The 9,853-nt window shown below is 38.4% G+C and overlaps 1 long non-coding RNA gene across 4 annotated transcripts in view; it reads right to left on the bottom strand.

The window, feature by feature from the left end:
* The window catches only part of LOC309489059, a 48,821-nt gene extending 48,075 nt beyond the window's left edge, over positions 1–746 (bottom strand). For all 4 annotated transcript variants that reach the window (XR_014202328.1, XR_014202329.1, XR_014202330.1 and 1 more), the window contains exon 1: positions 27–746. This is a non-coding gene — a long non-coding RNA (uncharacterized lncRNA). The remainder of the gene's footprint in view (positions 1–26) is intronic.
* Positions 747–9,853: the final 9,107 nt, after the last annotated feature.

The raw sequence follows: 9,853 nt of genomic DNA on the forward strand, positions 1-9,853 counted from the left end.
AAAAAAAAAAACAGCATAGTACTCACAAGGAAAGAATCCTACTTGTTCTGGTCCATTTCGTGTTTCGCCGCCGCCATAAAAATCTCCCTCCTAGCCAGAGCACCGGAGACTGTCGAACCAACCCGAGGGCCCCCGGGAAAACAGCCCCGGCGCTGGCTGCCTCTCGCTGCCTGTCAGGCTAGGAAACCGGCTTCTGTGTGGGGAGCAGCTGTTCCCCTCCACCTCCTCCTCCTCCCAACCGCAGCAGTTCTGTACAACCACACAAAAGCGGACGGAACGCGGATGCCTCCTCCCAGCAATCGCACAAGCGCAGATGAGCGGGGCTGAAAGGCTGGTGGTCAGAGAGGCAGGTATTTAGTTCGCACCGTTTTCTAGTTTGTGGACTCGCTTGCTTTTTCAAGAGTGGGAGGGGACAAGCTGAAAGATTCTGGGCGAGGAAACGGCACATAATCCCTAACGGCAGAAACTTCCTACTCGCTGGTAATAAGCAGGACATCCCCCGTCCGAGGGAGCAGGAATGCGAGGCCCACTTTCAAAGAGGCCCAGTTACAAACAGGGCACAAAGTCACTTCAGCGTGACCTGGGGGTCAGACACGGCAAGTGTGTGTAAGAGAGCCTGTGTGTGTGTGTGTTTAAGCAGACATAACCACTAAACAGACGTGTGTCTAGAGAAAGTACAGCACTGCTGAAAGCGAGAAGAGAAACAGACATTCATTTGCCATTTTTAAACTATTAATTATTATATATATTAACCTTTCTGAAACATTTGAGAATATATGAATTTTCTTTACTCTTCTTGAAAAAACCCTAACCCTTTTTGTGAAAATTGGTCATCTAAACTATCAAAATCAACTTGCTCCGCGCCAACTGACATCATCAAGCCCACTTGTTTTTGTACTCCACCGCTTTAACCACCCGTCAGAATACCATATTAACATACTACTCCCACTATCACTTACCACGTTTGCGAAAATGAGCAGTTTACAACACGGAACATTGTGCACTTGACAGCAACGACTTTCATTTCCAATGTGACAGATGAACTGCAAGTAATATCAGCTGTGATTTTAAACTCATTCTTGGCATTATTTTATTAACAGACTGCCAAAGGTACACCAAATTGGATTCAAAATGCAGAATGACCATTTTTATTTGCAAAATGATAATTTGCCACATGCCGAAGACAAACATGCAATTTACATTTGCATTCAGCAGACGTTTTTATCCAAACCGACTCGCATTGCATTCAAGGTGTGCATTTCAACAGTTCATGCAAATTCTGGGTATCAAACCAATGACCTTGATGTTGCTAGCACCATACTCTACTGTTTGAGCAACAGGAACACTCTACAGCAACTTGAGGAGGTCACGCGATTACATTTTACTGTATCACTGTTTGAAAAATATATAGAGGAATAATGTTTAATGTTTCATTTACTATAAAAAAAAATAGTAGGCAGCATGTAGTATATAGTGTGCAGTATTCAGTATGCTAGCATTCTGTTCTGAACAGAGCCACATAGCTTTTCACAATCCCATCAAATTTACAATGGATAAAAGTTCTATATAAAGTTCTATAAAAGTTCTAGATAAAACATTCTAGTTTCAAGTAAAAAAAATACGACACATTACAGAAGTAAGATGAGTCACCATTTCATGTTAACCATGAGGAAATGTGTTCAGTGTTTTAGTCACCTTCTCCAGAAGCTCTTAAACTCCAGATATCAGCTGCTGTTCTGGCTGTGTCTCTTGAGGAGAGGCGAGCTGAGAATGTGGAGAATTCAAATCATGTTTAACGAGGCTGTTGATCTTTTCACTCACGTCACCATTTCAATTGTCTGCAGCAAAAAATTATAATAAAACGTCAGAAGTCAGAAAATAACGTGACAAATCATTCAAACTGGCACTCATTTTAAACATGTGGAGTAACTTAAATAAAGGGAACTTTATACTCAATTTAAATAACACAACATTTTAACACTTCGAAACAGTTAAACAAGTTGAAATGTGAACAATTAAATTAGATTACTTTGAGAATGAAGCATCTATACATTTTAATTGTGAGATAAAATGACAAATACTAAACTACTTAATATACAAAACCATTTGTATTTAAATCTGCAGATAAGACCAAAAATAATTAATTGGCGTAAATACACTATATTTGAAGACCAACTTAGATAAACATCTATTATGTTCCAGTACCACTTCTATAGACTGCAAGATACATTAATTTCAAACCACTTTTTAAAATATTAAGATCCAGGCCTACTTTCTGCTGCATTTGTCAGAATAATATAAATATGGGTTGTTCACACTGCATTCCGCAGAGCAGCGATCTAAAACCCTGATGTAGCTCTCACTAGAAGTCACAGCTTTGCTCACTGACAGTGACATACCATGCGGGCACTTGACAAGCATTTAAAAACATATCCCTGAAGCCAAACGTAAAAAATCTGGACGTACATGCAACTTATCTTACCAGATCAGATTTTGCCTTCATACCCAAACCTAGTATGAAGAAATAACTATATGTGAGTTGATTTTATGTTAAAAAAGTTGGAAAATATAGTTTTGTTGATCCTTTGTTGATCAAGGTGTTCAGCATACCAGTTTCTACATGAAACCGCCATACAATTATACCTCCATTGACATTTAGTCACAGCAGATTATTATTTTTTTGTTGTAGAGATCAAGTAGAGATTTATGGTTTAGGTTTATTATTTTTATAAGATCCAAGTCAAGATATATTTATAAGCTAGGATGTTCAGTAGTGGTTGACTGATCCAAGTTTCAATGAAAGATGCATATAGAGAGCAGTGTGCTTTATAAAACATGTACAAAAAGCTGCAGAAATGAACACTTATTTTAGACAAAATTAATTCTAAATAGTACTTAATATTTTTTTCAAAAACAGGAAAATGCACATTATTCAGTCAGGGGAATGAAAGACTTGAAATTGACACAAGAGGAAACAACCACTTAAACTGGCAAATGGGCACAGATCTTGGCCGATGCCAATATAAAGAGTGTCTCAAGTGTCATTTGGTGAAGAATCGATTGCCATCTATGCATCTGAAAAAGAGAGAGAGACAAAAAGAGAGATTGACGGCATGTCAGAGGTAAGTGAAACTCTGGAACTCATCCAGGGTTGAAATGACCTAAGAGCTATTCATCCATCTCATGGCATATTTCCTGTAATCAGAGAATTATGGTGATTGAAAGTGATTGGTCAGGGTCAGCACTAATGCACAATAAAACCAAATGCTGAGCTGGGAAACATGGGGACCGATCAAAAGGCCCCAACCGTGCAATCCCGTAACCAGGACAAAGATAGTGAAGAGAGATGGCCTTCCATCAGCGATGCCGCTCTGATTCCCGAGGCAGAATCACTCATTTGGAGAGCCAATCAGCCTTTGAAAAGCTTTACGATGAATCTAATTCATTATCGTGTGATGTCACAATGCTACTCACTTGTGATTGGTCGCAGAAAAGAGCCGTTTGTCGAAACGAGGCCACTGGGGTGCCGTGATTGGCTGTCGGCTCCTGGTAACAGTGTGGCCTGTGAGGAGACAGAGCCCAGCTTGTATCTTATTTGTCGACTGATGGGAATCTTGTTGAGCCAGCTGCGTTTCCATGGAAGAGGCACCTTGAGAGGGTCCCAAAACCACCCCGAGCCCCCCTAACTCTCTCAATCTGACTGCCCCGTCCCGACCCGTCTCGCTTTAACCGCGCACCCCGCTGGGCTGCAGTGTTTGCGGTAAAATCACGGTCTCTGACACGCAGACGCCAGCAGTTCGGAGAAAGCATCATTAAACACGATGGCTGGCAATATCACCTCATTTTTCTTGCTCTCGCTCTTATTTGCTTTTATTTTTTCTCTGGTGGCGGCGTGATTCTTTTCTCAAGCTTTAGCGCACTAAAGGCGACCGTTGATTGATATTCAGTTCAGGAAGGGAAAAAAACTCTTGAACAAAAAATATCTCCAATGAATAGCTTTGAACAGAATGTCCTCTTCTGTCGGGGTTCTCAGAGAACAGCCTCTGGCTGCCTCAAGGGACCGTGGATATTTTAGCAGACGGTTACGCTCTGTATCCACTCCTGGTCCTGAATTTTGTCAGACAAGATCATTCTGGACAGTCTGAAATAAAATAATGCCAAAAGAAACAGACTGTACCAGAAAAAAACACAGCGTGCTGCGACAATCGGCCGATCACACGGGACTCAGCGCAGCAAAAAAAAAAAAGAAGACAATAGAGCGGCCATATTTGTTCGGTTCTCTTTTTAATGCTGATTCAGAGTGAGATCATTAAGCAAATCTTAAGAATTCTACCTAAACAGAATTTTTAATGACAAAACACCAGATTAGCAGCAATGGAGCGATTTAAGACAATGGGGGTACTTTATGAAACTGGCACTTCTGCTGCAAAGCGGCATGCTGAGAAAGCCAGATGAGTTGATTAAATTAAAATTAAAGATGAAGACCAAGAGCCAAGCGAAAACGTTTAGGCCTTATTTTAAAATAATACATATAGTTTCCCAAAAAATAAAATAATAATTTAATATATTGTTGCAGGAATTAGTAATAAAACCCATAAAGGAGTTAGCATTGCTGAACTTCCCGTTCCACTGTCCCGAAGTCAATGAGATTTTTGAAAGGGTTTTTGGTTAAAGTCCCCATGAAATCAAAATGAACAATTCTTATTATTCATGGAATATTGCAATATTTATTATAAAAACTTTAAAACTATATAAAAGAACATCATTATTATTCTTTTTAATTAATGTGCCCTTCTCTTCTCTGATGACGTGTTTAATGGCGTATGGGCGGGGCAACCTGTCACTCACATGACATCGCAGCGATAGCAAATGACAACGATGCAACGATCCAATTGTCAAAATCAAGTCCCGTCCTAAATTTTTTTCTTGTTCCGAGAAGCCATTGCACATGTCGATACGTCACAATAGGGAAAAAAAAAAACTATCGCAACTTCTGTTTCATGCTTACTTTAAATGCTTGAAATAAAGTCTTTGGTTAACACAAGCTCAAGTTATGTTCAAGTTTTATTCTATGACATAAAATACACCAGTAATAATATCCCACTAACTAATATCCCACTATCCCACTAAGTGGCTAAATGGGACTACAGAGGCTGTCGGGGACAATAAACATCATGCCGAACAGGAAAACTCAAGTCCACTTTTACAGCCTCGCTGTGTTTATACTCACATTCTTGCAAAGTATTCTAACTCAAACTTCCCTACTTGTAGATTTTAAATACAGATTAAAAGATCTGTCAGAAGTTTAGCAGTCGTGCAAATGTGGTGTAGTAAAAGGGTCGTGAAACCCTAAACCAAATTTTCTGAGTTATGTGTGCTGAACATCATAGAAGTCAATGTTACCAACCGTTAGTTTTGATTGTAGGAGAAAACTAGTTTATTTTAAACAGTTTTGCGCTGTTTTCAACTTCCGTGTTTAAATTCGTCTTCATGTCACAGGATGTGACGTTTTCTCGTACTATAGTTTGGCAATGACTCGTATGTGTCTCATAACTCATGAGACTGCGTGTCCTCATCCTTTGATTATGAGGATGATTCTTAATTATTCATGACAGCACACATAAACTTTTATGACAGTCGCTTCAAACAGTGAGATTGCATACAGTAAGTGAGAGATGCATTAATGGATCAAAAACGAGTGTTTGTTTTTGCCTTGTAAGAGTTTCTACGTCGCATAAGTTCTCTTTAATAGTTGCAGAGTTTTCGACACAAAAGCGATTCATCCACACTGAGTGTAACCGTTCTTTACGGCACTTTAACCGATCAAACGGCATCTATACCGCAGCAAAATATCAAAAGTTATCAAAGATAAAACAGCATGTTCATATATATTTTTGATGCAGAGGACAAATGCGAATGGCTATTTATTTATCCATTAAATTATAGCTGTCACAGGATATGATGAGAACTGACTGCTCCTGAAACAGGGGGTTTCATGACCCTTTCATTTACAGCCTAAATTTAGCTTTATTTTGACAATTATATTTAGGCTTCAAAATTCAAAATGAAGATTACCTTCATGAACAAAACTTTATAAGTATTATACACTTTTGTTGATCAGGGGCCGTACAAAGCATTTTATCTTACCACTAGGAGTACTCCTAAATCGCACTAAAAGATTTTAGCTAGGAGTTTTCTCTTAAAAGTTATTCACAACGCCTTTCAGACCTACTCTTAGTAAAGAATAATGACAACTCCTAAACTAAGAGTGAGTCTTCGTTGCTATGGATGACGTCATTACTCATGCACGAGCTAGACTGAAGTGACCACCTTGATTGGCTGATGATTGTAACGCGGGAATGATTCCAAACACCTCCCCTACGATGATGAGTGACAGGTGACAGGTCTGAGAATGTGTGTGCTACACAAGTAGTGTGAAGGACGGAAGATGATGAATAACTGAATAAATAGCCTAAATGTATAAAGAGTAAGGCAAAACAAATAGCCTAGTAGCCTAATGAAACATATGGATTGATGCAATATCTTTGCAACATTATTGAATTAATCTGTCACTATATGCCTCTGCCTACGTTTGCAAAGAGAAGAACATTTTAATTTTAATTTATAATTAAATGTTACAATTAGTTTAGTAACCTAGTTTTGGTTGTTGTTGGTGGCGTTATTGCATCTCTAGTTATGCCTACAATGCAAAATTGTTCCCTCGCGATTGGAAGCTCCTGTTGCCGCCGCATACGCATTTCAAAACATCGCAAAATGAAATGCCACAAAAAGCGGTTTGTGAATAGGTCTTAGTGAGTTAGGAGTCCTCTCGACTTCTTTTAAGCTGTCCCAGGCTTAGGTGCTACTTTTAGGGCTAAAATGCTTCGTGAATTACTCTTAGTCAAAAAAATTAGGAGTCCTAAAGTTAGGAGTGACACGCCCATTATTTTTAGGAGTTGCTCCTAAATTCCACAGTTAGGAGCTACTTTTAGCCTTAAAATTCTTTGTGAATACGGCCCCAGAGCTTTTTTACTGCAATCATCCAAAAAAACAGAAAAAAACCCAACAACGTTTTGTCACTGGAACTAGGCATCTAACTTTTTCTGCAGCAGTTTATTTCTACTACAAAGGAAGTGATATCGCCATCTACAGGGCACTGAAGATACTATATTTTGCACATTTTGCCCTTACTCACTCAAACTTGTCAACAAACTTAACGTGACCTTTTTGAAGGATATTGGTTTACTTATTCCCTTTTGAGCTTAACTGAGATTTGAGTGTATAAGAAGCTGTGTCGACCTTGATTTATTGCAATTTTGAGCTGTTCAGTTTTATTTTAGAAAATAAATGTGATTGCTCTCCTCACAAATCAACTGTTTCTTGTTTTTCACTGGCATGTCTCTCAGGTGTTGAGGACTGTGAGCCTTCATTCTGTATGAATAAGCACTGTTAAAATCAGATTCAAAGACTTTTACTCAAGTCATAATGGAATTGGTGACTTGTAACTTGTAATGGAGTCATTTTTGCTGTAAGGTATCTGTACTTACTCTAGTATGGTTTTAACACCTCTGCTCCAAACCCATAAGCTGTTTTTAGACATTTGTATGCAGCTCTTGCCATACAACAACCGTTTATAATGAGCAGCTCAAAAAAGGACCAAAAACATCACCAAGCACTATAAAAATATAAGTATTTGTGCACCTTCAATTCAAAGTCTTATGATATCTCTGTATGATGAACAAATGAAAATGTGGGTGTGGGTGTGGCGCAATGGATAAGACACATGCCTTTGGTGTGAGAGACCCGGGTTCGAATCCACTGTGAGACACCAATGTGTCCCTGAGCAAGACACTTAATCCCTAGTTGCTCCAGAGGCGTGCGACCTCTGACATATATAGCAATTGTAAGTCGCTTTGTATAAAAGCGTCAGCTAAATGAATAAATGTAAATGTAAATGTAAATGAAAATGTCAAATTGGAGCAAGTTGGTCATCAAACATCATTGATTTGAGAGCTGCAGCAGCGAGCAAGATTTTCAGTGAATAATGAATTTGGTGTCAGTCTGTTTGTCACACAAAGCTATTGCATGACTACAGACTTTTTGTCCTTTTTGGGACCTGAAAGATGTAAACACTAACTGTTGTTGTACAGAAATGTTCCTTTTGTGTTCTATAAAATATATATATACAGGCCAGGGTCAGTGTAGTTATAATTAAATAAAACGAAATCTAATTAAAATATTTTTCAGAAACAAAAATTTAAGGCATAGTTCACCCAAATATGAAACTTCTGTCATTAATTACTCACCCTCATGTTGTTCAAACCTGTAAGACTTTCATTCATCTTCAGAACACAAATGAAGATCTTTTAGATTAAATCTGAGAGCTTTCTGTCCCTCCATTGACAGCTCTGCAACTATCACTTTGACGCTTCAAAAAGTTCATAAATAGATTGTAAAACTAATCCATATGAATTGAGCAGTTTAGTCCAAAGTTTCTGGAGAGACTCAATCGCTTTATATGATAAAGAGATTTAATTTAGGCTTTTATTTACATATTTAAAATTCATCAACTCACACATCAGACATTGACATTCAGACATTGACCGAAGCTCAAGCATGTTCGATTGACGGGCGAGAACCAATGGGGTTCATTCTTGTGTTACGCAGCACGTTTGAACTTCAGCAAGAACCAATGAGGTTCGTTTGAGCTTCTGTTTATGTTCGCCGATCAATGTTTATATGTGAATAAAAGCCTAAATTAAATCTGTTCATCACATAAAGCGATCAAGTCTCTTCAGAAAATGTGGACTAAACTGCTCAATTCATATGGATTAGTTTTAGAATCTCTTTATGAACTTCTTGAAGTGTCAAAGTGATAGTTGCGTAGCTGTCAATGGAGGGACAGAAAGCTCTCACATTTAATCTAAAAGATCTTCATTTGTGTTCTGAAGATGAACGAAAGTCTTACGGGTTTGGAACGACATGAGGGCGAGTAATTAATGACACATTTGGGTGAACTACCCCTTTAAGCTGAAATAAAAAATACATATTAGATTAAAAACTTAAAATTAAAAATGCTGCCTTGGATTTAAGATGAAAAACTACAATGACTAAAACCGCACTAAAAATGAATTAAAGCTATACAGAAATTTCATAAAAAACTAATAAAAATGACAAAAGTACAAAATTATTAAAACAAAGTAAAAAATAAGAATAACCACATCATTCAGTAAAATGATGACAAATGGCCTTACATTATTAAAAGAAGCAGTGATTTAAACAGGCCCCTGCATTTTGCGATGTGGGCTATTTGCTAATGTCTCTGTGGACCTACAACAGACGCAGAGGGCAGCTGAGTCTTCGATTTTTGACTCGCACGGCCAACCGCGACCCCCGGGCTCGACGTGTCAGGTGTCACCGGGTGTCTAGACAGTCAGACAATGAAATATCACCATGGAAACGGGCAGGCTGTTATCAGCGGAGTGTGACAGTCAACAGTTGGGACAAGTCATGTTTAACAGATACACCGCCTGACCTTTTGAAGACAAACTAATAAAAAAAGACCCCGAAGGCATCAGAAACCAATGATTCATTGAAGTGAAGAAGAAAGACGAGGGGACAAAAACTCAATTACAAAGTAAGCAACAGTTCCGGTTGTCTGGACGTGGTTAGATAATGAGACATAAGCAGATAAATCCCTTCACAGATTAACATGGTCTCAGTAAACCAGCTCTGCAGGAAATTCATTTTGAAGACTAATCCTAGGTTGAATGCACATATTCAGGATAAGGAGTGAACAAATGTAATAATTGAAGAATCAACTATGAACCCATATTGGTCGACCACTATTATG

The sequence above is a fragment of the Leuciscus leuciscus genome (assembly GCF_965113295.1).
Source record: "Leuciscus leuciscus genome assembly, chromosome: 24".
NCBI classification, from domain to species: Eukaryota; Metazoa; Chordata; class Actinopteri; order Cypriniformes; family Leuciscidae; genus Leuciscus; species Leuciscus leuciscus.